Genomic DNA, 12,262 nt, shown 5'->3' with positions numbered 1-12,262 from the left:
CACTGATGTGGAAGCGCTTTTGCTGACATGGCAAAAGCACGCTTACGTGGGCGCGTTTTAGCCCCTATTTTTGCCCTAATGGTCACCTCCAACTGTTATTTAAAAATTTAACCGTTGGGGCCAACGGTCATGAAAAAAAATTATAAACCCCCCACCCATTTTTTTAACACAAAATTTCCTCCAATTTACATTTTTTTTCCAAATTTCTCTCTAAATTTCTCAAAAAAGCTCTCAAAACTTTGTAAGTTTTTATTTTTTGTCTAAATTAGTATTTTTTTTATAATTTCTAAGAAATTTGATCGTGTTAGCAATGGTCTGATAATTAATTTGTCTCGATGATAAACATATCTCTGTCAATTTTTTTCATTTATGTAATTTAATTAATATTTTTTATAATTTTTTTATAACAGTCGGTAGATCGGGTGTTACAATGTTATATTCGTAATATGTCTAGTCCTCTATCACCATTGATAGAAAATTACTTGAGGGAAACAGGTATTTGGCAAGTAGCCAATATAGGCCGGGGGAGTGTACCATCACTTTGGAAGACATACAGTTACAATTGAGGTTACCAGTGGATGGGTCCGTACTCACCGGATCCGCTCAATCTGTTGATTGGAGAGCCATATGCTACGATCTTTTAGGTGTGATTTCAGATAATATTTACGGAGGTCGGATCGAGATGGGCTGGTTACGAGACACATTCCCAGAGTTGGGGGATGATTCGACTGAAGTAGAAAGAATACGACACGCTCGGGCATACATCTTTGAGATCCTCAGAGGTTATCTGATGTCGGACATGTTATGAAACCTCGTACATCTGAGGTGGCTGCTGAAACTCGTCGATTTTAGAGCAGATGGCGAACTCAGTTGGAGGTCTGTTGTGTTGTCGACATTGTACCAAGAGATGTGTTGAGCGACGCAACCAAATAAAATTAAAATTGAAGGTTGCCTCTCACAGCTACAATCATGGGCTCAGTTTCGCTTTCCATTTTTACGTCCTCGAGTGAACCACCCGTATACATTCACACTCTTAACGAAGTAAAATATATATTAGATTTTATAATTATTACATAGATTTAAAATATAATTTTATGTTAAAATTATATTTAAATATGTGGAACCATTTGGCGAGTTACAGGGGAATACCTACCGCTCTTGAAGATATACGGCTTCTATTAGACCAATGGTCGTACCCTGTCAATATAAGTGGATAGGGATAATTACATACCACTCTTCCATTCAGAACAAATTGAATATTGCAAACTAAATAATATTGGTGGCGATTAAATACTTCATGTTAGTCACTTGTCGTCGTTCAGTGGTAGACCGATATTTCTCGTAGTAATTAGGCGCAACGTGCCTTAGACAATACCAATGGTGTGTGTGATCTCATAGGCTTCCCTATCGCTCAATTACGGCTAGTATTCCAGCGCCCCAATCTGATATAATGCAGATATCAGCTTGGGGACAGACATGCCTCCTCAACCTAGAAAGAAAGAAATCTCAACCGTCACCTAACTCCCCCGGTGTTATTACAAACACAATTGGAAGGATCCTCCCATCACCATCATGTGCCACAGCTAGCAATAGCTGATGGGTATATCTACCATACATAAAGGTATCATCAATTTGTACCAATGACTTGCAGTACACAAATGCGTCCTTGTATTGCTTAAAGCTCCAGAACAGACGCTTGAAAACTTAGCATCCACAGAACAAGCAGTTGTTGTAATATGTAGGAACCATTTCAAGGTCTATTACACAACCTGAGACATACTTCTCCAACACCTGACACCAGTGCCACACCTCATTGTATGAAACGTCTCACCCACTGTACATCTTATCCAACGCTTTCTGCTTAACTATCCAGGCCTTGCGGTAAGAAGGTATGTACTTGAATTGGTTATGAATATTGGCAATTAAGACCGACACAACAGCCCTGGGATCCGCCTTCACCATCGGTAGTATTAAGCCCACTATCATATATAAATCCATCTTGGGATGATCTTGTGAAACACCTGTCAACCCATGAGTACGTTAAATAATGCAACATTAAATAATAATAGTAATATTCAAAAACTCTAAACACCCAGTGATATTGTATCGATAATACATGTATGTGGACCTTTGAACTTCTTTATCTCCCACAACCCTGTCTTCTTCTTAACCGAAGTCATGATTTTTCATGAACATGTATCGTCTTGCACTACATTATTGTCCTCAAACTTCTCGTATTTGGATTTAACCACGTGGTAGTTAACCCCGTTCATGATGTTATATTGCTTCAATGTACTGAGAAAACCATCCTTATTGGAAAACTCCTTACCAACTTCCAATTCACCCGAATTCAATGACGAACTTGTGTAGCCACACCTCCTGTGTGGTAAATCTGGAAACTCCAATGCATCATCTATCGATAGATCGACATTATGCATGTGGGTTGGAGGCGAGTACGCCATGAATTGCGGACCTTCTTCTTCTTCATCTGAATCCCCTTCACCGTATCCAGGTTCAGTTGAAACATGTTCTAGTTCAGAAAATAATGCAACTTCTACACCATCGGGACTGGCTCTCGGGGTGAATCCATATCAGACTCATCATGTGACCCACTAACATCTGCAATGTGTGAAATCCCCTCGCTTGTGGACGTCGTAGGAAGTATATTATCCCTTATCGTGGTCGTTTCACAACGTCCCCAATCAGATGTGGATTGCCAACCACTAGAAGTTGATGTCATTCCCTAGTACGTATTTCTAGCATTGAACATCAACCCACCGAAATGCATGTCTCATCCATTAACAGAGTGTCGTGCAGGGGTCGTGTATTTCATACTGTCATAAAAACGGACGCTTCCATGTTCTGCCTCCCACTAACGAAGTGTCGGGTAGGGGTCGTGTATTCTTCTCGAACAACAGTAGATGTTAAAGTTGCAAGTGCTTCATTTGGATATAAAAATTCCACATATAACTCAAATGAGTCTGCACCATCGCCTCCAAGCCACAAGCACCTTTGATATCAAATGAGTCATATGTTAAGGGATCAATCGAACCACAAAATCAATACTTAATAGACGAAACTCTCATTGGCGTTGTTCCGAAGATTTTACGCCTAATTCTTTTACAAAGTTCTATTAATTCTATGTTCTGGTTAAAAACCAGTCGCGCTGTGTTCTTTGATATAAAAACAATACCGTTCTCGGTGTCATAGACCTCACCATCATAGTAAATAAGAACACGAATGCGTTCACTTATTTTCAACCAAATTATTTGTCGAAAAAAATTCAAAACAAAAAACATTATGCAAAAACATAATGTTTCGTATAAATATTAATACGATAAATCAACTTATAACTTCTCAACTTCTTCAATTAAGGGATCAATCGAACCACAAAATCAATACTTAATAGACGAAACTCTCATTTGCGTCGTTCCGAAAATTTTACGCCTAATTCTTTTACAAAGTTCTATTAATTCTATGTTCTGGTTAAAACCAGTCGCGCTGTGTTCTTTGATATAAAAATAATATCGTTCTTGGTGTCATAGACCTCACCATCATAGTAAATAAGAACACTAATACGTTCACTCATTTTCAACCAAATTATCTATCGAAAGAAATTCAAAACAAAAAACATTATGCAAAAATATAATGTTTCGTATAAATATTAATACGATAAATCAACTTATAACTTCTCAACTTCTTCAGTTTCTATTCTTTTGAGCTTCTTCAATTTCTCTTGCTGTAACTTATGCAACAAGAGAATCAAATTTGGCTCATTTATACCAACATTACTGAAAAGAGCATCCAATTAGGAGCTTTTTTTCAGTACATTTGCTGACAGTGCATCCTACTTGAAGTGTTTTTCAACCCCAACTATCAGATTTCCCATGAATCCCGAGATATTTTTTCAGAACCATCTTTTCGAAATTATTTTTTCAGAATCAACTGTACAAAAAAAGCGTCAAACTGGGAGCTTTTTCAGTACTTTTGCTGACAGTGTATCCTGCTTGAAGCGTTTTTCATCCCTAACTATCAGATTTCCCGTGAATTTCGAGATATTTTTTCAGAACCATCTTCTTAAAATTATTTTTTCAGAATCAATTGCACAAAAAAAGCGTCCAGCTAGAAGCTTTTTCTATACATTTATTGATTGTACAAAAAAAATTCATCTCGTAAAAATAATCTTTTCAGAACACATCAAGCCAAATTTATTTTTCATAACCCTAAACCCTAAATTTATTTTTTCCAGAACAAAACTTACCATTTAAAAATCTTAAAACCCTAAACCCTAATATATTTATTAAAAACCCTAAACCTTAATTTATTTTTTAAAAAACCTTAACCCTAAACTCTAAAACTCTAAACCCGTAAACCATAAGCCATAACATACAAATAACCCAAAAACCCTAGAAAAAAATATGGGCTAAAGTGCGCCCACGTCAACGCACTTTTTGCTGGCATGGCAAAAGTGCACCTTTGACAAGGTGTTTTTTTTCTGCGTTTACCCCTTAAAATGCTTCCAAGTAGGCGCGTTTTGGGTTTTTTGGCCCATTCTGAGAAATAATCTTTTAAATGACCCATTTCTGAAAATAATGTTGGAAATGGGCCTTTTTTAGTAAAATAACAAAAAAATAAATTGTTCTTTTAATAAAATGTAGGTAAAAAAATAATGTGACAATTATTTAAATATGATATGATTTTTCATGAGAAAAATTTACATTTTTACCTTTAGTTTTACTTTAGTAGTTGTGATGATAAATCATATCTGCCACCTTTAACAGTTGTTTACATATCCAAGAGTAGATCTGGGTTCAGTGGCGAAATTAGGGGCTGGCAGGGACCCGATCCTCCTAAAATGAAAAACTTTTTCATATATTTTCTTTAAAATTTTAAATTAGTAAAGGTAAAATTGTACTTTGGCCCCCCTTAAAAATACAAAATTTTGATTTAATCCTTTAAAAATTATAAAGATATAGCCTATTAAAATGGTGAAATTACATTTTTTTCTATCGTAAAAATCACAATTTAATTTCTGCCCCCTAAAAAGAAATTTTAGTTTCACTCTTGTCTAGGTTTATCATAATATATAGCAATTGAATCCCAAACATTGGAAAAAATTTATTACAACACCCACATTTATTTCTTTTTCGAAGCAAACAAAATTTGTTAAAGTTTTTGCTTAATAGAGTGGAAAGAAAATTGAAAGGGTAGAAAATTAAAAGGATAATTTTTTGTTCATAAGTGTACTTGATAGGAAGGATGAATATTACATAACATATACTTAGAAATCCTATCACACACATATGTGTGTGGAAACTACAAATTTAAAACACAAATGTGTGTTTAAAAATAACACATAATAAATAATGAAACATATGGTTTGAAACGAATTAATAATACATAAAAATATGTATGATATTATTGATATATATAATTGATGGAAGTAATAAAATATACATAATGGTTATTGAACTTGTATTATGTTACCTAGGTTAGTACCTCTACACTAGCACCGATAGTTTGTGTTGACGTGACATTGATGGTCAATCCTATAGTGACATGTGGCAACCTTTCAATATTACACGTGATAGACATAAATTAAAAATCTTATAAAAATAAATTAATTTTAAAAAATATAATATTTTTTTGACAAGTTCAGGAACCAACTAGATACTTTTTTGACAAGTTCCGGTATCAACTAGATACTTTTGGACAAGCTTAGGAGGCAAACTACATGTTACGCCTTAATAAAAATTAATGTTGTCAACAAATTGAGGCAATTTGTAGGGTGTGCCTCGTATTCTTCTCCCAGTTAAACTTTTGTTGTCTTTTTTCAGTTGAATTCTTATTACTCTAGGGATATTTAAGTATAATTAGAACTCTAATTTTAGCCTATTTAAAGGGGTCATTGTATCTCTGTTTTGATATGTCAATCAACAAAATTTTTTTAGAGCGACAATATGTAGTCGCATATGAGTTTTGGTGAGAGTTTTCGTGATAATTATTTAGAGTATTTTATACTCATTTTGTGAGTGTCTTATGGGATTTAGGGTTTTGTTTACCAGTTTTCTCTCTGAGATTTTGAGCTATATTTGGGATTTTGGGTAATATACAACTTGTACATTTAGATTATTTTCTCTATATTGTACTCTCATTTGTTTACTTATTGCTACCTTCACCAACAAGAGTAGCAAAGTCTTTTCTACCTCGCAAGTTATGCATAAGAGATCCGATATCCATAATGTGCCTAAGTTCTTCTAGCGAGCTACTACACTCTCTTGAATCTGAATCTGCAGCACAAACACCAACAATACTTGCATCACCAACAAGATTACCATCAACATCACTTACCATTGCATGAGAGCTCGTAGAACCTTCCTGATCACTGGTAGACAAGGAAGACCGCTTATGAGGTCACTACTTACAATAGGAATATAAAGAATTTACAGACTCCATTTTTATTCCTAACAAAATTAGCCTCAAATCATCGGAAGCACTGTGGACCAAGTGAGCTCTGCACGCAACATAAGATCTGGATTCGCGTCGTTCCTAATATCGATTGCCTGACAACCATTACGACCTAATTCCAGAAGGTAATATCAAAATATGTTTCACACAATTAGCAAATCCTCTAATTTCAGCACACGACCCTTATATAGCCTCGCATATTGAGTAGTGACGAGCTCGGAATCAAGGGGTTGGCATTGCGTACAAATATGTGTACTTGGAAAAGACCATTTAACAGGAAAACCAAAGTCATCTCCAAATTTTCGCTTCACCCTTGTATATTTACAATGATTAACCCAAAAATTTTATTACCAATTTCGGATAATCAATTCAAATCCCTCTCGGGAACAAAAATATGTCATCCCCTATGAATTTTCCCAATTTGAAACCTTCAATCGATCAATTCTCTGGAAAACAGACAGCAGTGGATGCTTATCCTGTTAAGAGTATAATACTGTTATATTGGTATTTGTGTACAGTTAGTTAGAAGTTAGTTAATAACGTGTAATTAGCAGTAGGGTTTGTTACACTCTTTTGTATATATTTACTTCTCTTTTACTTGAATGAATTAACAGTTATTCATTTCAACTTCATCTTTTTAACATGGTATCAGCCTAAAGATTTTTTTCTGATCTTCGATCCAGTTTTTCCATTATTCCCTTTCTTCATTTTTTGCTCGTTTCTTTTTCAATGGCTAATTCTTCATCTTTCACTCTGCTGTTTAGTCATCCTCTTTATTTGCATCTGTCTGACATGCCAGGGATGATTTTGGTATCTCATCAGCTTACTGGTACTGACAATTATTGTGTCTGGAGCAGGTCTATGCATATCGCCCTTCTTGCAAAGAATAAGCTTGGTTTCATTGATGGTTTATGCTCTCGTGATGGCTTCGATGCAGATCTCAAGCCTCATTGGGATCGGTGTAATGCTCTAGTCCTTTCTTGGATTCTTAACACTGTCACTCAAGAACTCTCTGCTGGGATCGTTTTTGCATCTAATGCTGCCATTGTTTGGAAGGATCTTTAGGAAAGGTATGATAAGGTTGATGGTTCTCGTGTTTACTATCTTCATCGTGCCATCTCCACTCATATATAGGGAACTTCTTCTGTTTCCACTTATTTCACTAAGCTTCGCTTACTTTGGGATGAATATGATGTTCTTATTCCTTCCTCTACCTGCAATTGTGATCTTACTCGCAGAAATGCTCAACTTCAACAACAACGTCTTTTTCAGTACTTGATGGGATTAAATGAAACTTATTCTAATGTTTGATCTCAAGTTCTTTTGATGCAACCTTTACCCACTGTTAATCAGGCTTACTCACTTGTTATGCGTGATGAAACTCAACGTGAGCTTGCATCTAATTTACCTATCTCTGAGCCTACTGCTCTTTTTAGTCAGCAATCATCAACTTCTTCAGCCCCCAAGAAGCGTTCTGATTTGACTTGTACTTTTTGGAAAAAAAAGGGTCATATCCGAGCAAAATGTTATCGACTCACTGGCTTTCCTACTAACTTCAAGTTCACCAAAAAGAAATCACCAACTGTCAATCATGTTGTTGCTACTTCTTTTGATTCTTCTAATCTGCCTGCTTCTTCCTCATCTGTCATTTCTGCTCCTACATTCATTGCTGAATAGTATCAACAGCTCTTGAACCTATTAAACAAGGAATCATCTGTGCAAGCTGTAGCCCACATGGTAGGTATATCCTATACATCAGATCCGATTCATTAGATCCTTGATACTAGGGCCTCTAATCACATGACTCGTGCTTTTAATTCTTTAATTCTACCTATTGCATGTGCTAACAACTCTTTTGTTAAATTGCCTACTGGTAACACAACCACCATCACTCATATTGGTACTCACAACCTTACACCTTATTATACCCTCAAAGATGTTCTTTACGTACCTTCTTTCAATTTTAATCTTCTCTCCATTTCCAAACTCACCAAAGATCTTAACTGTTTTGTTTCTTTTTATCCTACTTTTTGTATTTTGTAGGACCTTTGCAGTGGAAGGATGATGGGGATCGGTAAAGAACAAGATGGTACAACCTTTCGATATTACTTCTTTATCTGTTTCTAAGCATGTTGATTCTTCTTTGTGGCATGCTAGACTTGGTCACACATCCTTTTCAAAGATGAATAAAATCCCTTTTTTACATACTGGTTCTTTGCATTCCTATGACATTCAGACTTGTACTGTCTGTCCATTGGCAAAACAAACACGATTACCTTTCCCACAAAGAAATTCAAGGAAATCCACACCTTTTACTCTTATTCATGTTGATCTTTGGGGTCCTTATCGAATTTCCACTCATTCTGGTCATAGGTATTTTTTAACACTTGTTGATGACCATACTCGAATGACATGGATTTATCTTTTAAAACTTAAGAGTGATGCCTTTCTTTACCTTAAACAATTCGTTACATTAGCCAACACACATTTTTCTGGGAAAGTTCAGGTTGTTCGAAGTGACAATGGTCATGAATTTTTCACTAAAGAAGGCACTCTTTTTTTTCACACCCTTGGAATCATTCATCAAGCATCTTGTGTCCACACACCACAGCAAAATGGTGTGGCAGAACGTAAACACAACCACCTTTTAGATATTGCACGAGCATTAAAATTTCAGTCGCACATACCAGTCAAATTTTGGGGAGAATGTGTCCTCACTGCTTGTTACTTGATCAATAGATTGCCCTCCGCTGTGCTTGGCTGGAAAACACCTTTTGAAATGTTGCATCATAAGCCACCAAACCTCTCTCATCTCAAAATTTTTGGCTGTCTTTGCTATGCTACAGTCACCAATTCTCATGACAAGTTTTCTCCAAAAGCAACACCATTTATCTTTATGGGATATTCTCAAGTGCAAAAAGGATACATACTGTTTGATCCTATTTCACACAAATTTTTTGTCAACCGAGATGTCATATTTCATGAGTCTATTTTTCCTTTTAAAACACCATCCAAAGATCAACCACTCTTTCCCTTAGATGTCAATGCATTTGGCTTCTTGTATGATCCTGATTTTCTCTTTATCACCCCTTCAACACCACCACCACCACCTTCCCTATCTATTTATTCTCTTCCTCCTGCACCACCTGTAACACCCCTTCCCCGTATTCGACACCGGAATAGGGTACGAGACATTACCAGAACACATACACTTGTAAACGTATTTAACCGAGTTATAAAATTTTGTTATAAATTAAAACTTTCAAATTATTAGCATGCTTTTATAATTCTTCATAATATATCCTCAAAATATTATAATAATAAATAGGGCCTACGAGACCCTATATATATCATTCTCTTATTGTTTCTTCATAGGCATATATCATTCTTTTTATTTTACTAAATTCAGTTCAATACTAACACATATACATATATATTATTCATCACTAAATAACATTCACTTTAATCAAAATTGTACAGAATATAATTCATACGAACTTACTAGGCTATTTTGCAGAAATACTGTAACTATGTATCAACTTACCAACATGAGTTAATCCATAACCATTCATGACATTTCTTCATGCCAAATCATATACCAAACACTCCACACACATATATGCTATGAAACTTTATTTCCTCACATGAACTTAAACCATAACCAATAATGCACAAATATAAACATCAATTCTATTTCAACATTTGTCGATTATAATCGAACATATGACCAATTATACACAATTCATTCATATATATATATATATATTTCCAATTTTCTTCCTCCTCCTCTCCATTCCACATCCTTAATGTATATAACATGTTTAAACAAACATTAACTATATTTTCACTGTTTACTTATATGTAAATTCAAAGTTGTCTATTCGAGTCAGAGTCATTAAATTATTTATATCTCGAGCTACAGAGCTCCAAATTAAGATCCGTTAATTTTCTCAAAAACTAGACTCATATATATTCTTACCATAAAATTTTTAGAATTTTTGGCTTAGCCAATAAGTACAGTTTATTCTTTAAATCTCCCCTATTTCACTGTTTAGCAGTTCTGACCTCTCTTCACTAAAAATTAATTATCTCATTGTACAAAGTTCAGATGACATTCTCATTTGTTTATCTTGAAAATAGACTCTTTCATGATTTCAAACATATAAACTATAACTCATAATTATTTTTGTACAATTTTTAATGATTTTCCAAATTCAAAACAGGGGATTCCGAAATCATTCTGACCCTGTCTTACTAAAATTCAAATATATCAAAATATATAACTCTTTTGCTTACTATGTTTCTTTTATGTTAAAATAGATTCATTCAGCTTTAATTTCATATATTATTCAGCCTCTAATTCAATTTCCAAAATTTTTGGTGATTTTTCAAAGTCACATAACTGTTGCTGTCCAAAACTGTTTTGTTGCTAAATTTACTCTTTCATAATTTCACTTACTTCCCTAACTCAATTCATACTTCTTTTCTATTCAAATTCCACCCAAACTCAAATTTAACTATTAAAATTTCAGAAAATTTTCTTAATTTCGAATTTTCCTCAATTTAGTCCCTACAACATAAAATTTATAGCTTACTTTTCAATTTAATCCTTTTATTAATTCTAGCTTGAAATTCATTCAATTAAGTTCCTAATTCATGTTTTTGTTCAACATAAACTATACTTGAGAACACATAAACTTTCAATATGTCAACTTAGTTTCATCAAAACCTTATTCTAAAGTTTCTAAAATATCAAAAGTAAAAAGAAAGGACTTGATTGACTTACCAAAATAAGCTCCAAGCTTCAAATCTCTAATTTCCCCCTTGTTCTTTTCTTTCCCTTATTTTCGTTGTTTCTTCTCTGTAACTTTCTTCTCCCCCTTTTTTTTATATCTTATATATATATATAGTTAATAATAATAAATATCTATTTAATAAACAATATAAATATTACATTTGTACATTTACATATTATTACACATGTGTTTTATCATTACCATCCATTTGTCATATTTTAATTTATTTCATAATATAATAACAATAATATTAATAATAACAATAATAACAAAATAATAAAATGTCATTTAAAAATCCAATTAAAATATTAATAAATTAATATTATTTATTTATTTATTCTAAAATATCTCCAACATCATCATTATTTTCTAAATTTCTCTTTCTTCTAATTGACCATTTTGCCCTTTAGATCTTTTAAAATTCCATCATTGAGTCATCACTTAATTTGGTAAAATTATAATTTAGTCCCTCATAATTCTTCATCTATTCAATTTGGTCTCAATCCATCCATTTTCCTTAGTTTCTAGATTATTCCACCCTTAAAATATTTACACTATTGGTCCTTCAAATTTTTCATATTTACACTTTAACCCCTCAACTTTTGAGTATTTACTCTTGTGTAACAAATTTTTTTTCACTTTTGCGATTTAATCCTTTCTTGAATTAATATGTCATAATATACTTCCCAATATTGCGATAACTCAAAATTACCCTTTTTAGCACATTATTTCCTTATTTTACTATATCAGAGATATTATCTTACTTCCCTTACTGTAGAAATTTTTGGGGTATTACACCACCACCATCTCATCTACCCTCCAATCCTTCTCGAAAAAGCACTAGAACCACCAAACAACCTGCCTGGATGTAGGATTACATTTGTCCCAATTCATCCCTTTCTTCATCATCTTCTACTGCTGCACAAGGTCAGTACTCTACCTCTAATTTTATCACCTATCATCATTTACCCTTACAAACTCAATGCTTTATTGCTTCC

Source organism: Gossypium hirsutum, chromosome D04 (genome assembly GCF_007990345.1).
Source record: "Gossypium hirsutum isolate 1008001.06 chromosome D04, Gossypium_hirsutum_v2.1, whole genome shotgun sequence".
Classification (NCBI taxonomy): domain Eukaryota; kingdom Viridiplantae; phylum Streptophyta; class Magnoliopsida; order Malvales; family Malvaceae; genus Gossypium; species Gossypium hirsutum.
This window is presented reverse-complemented; position numbering follows the sequence as displayed.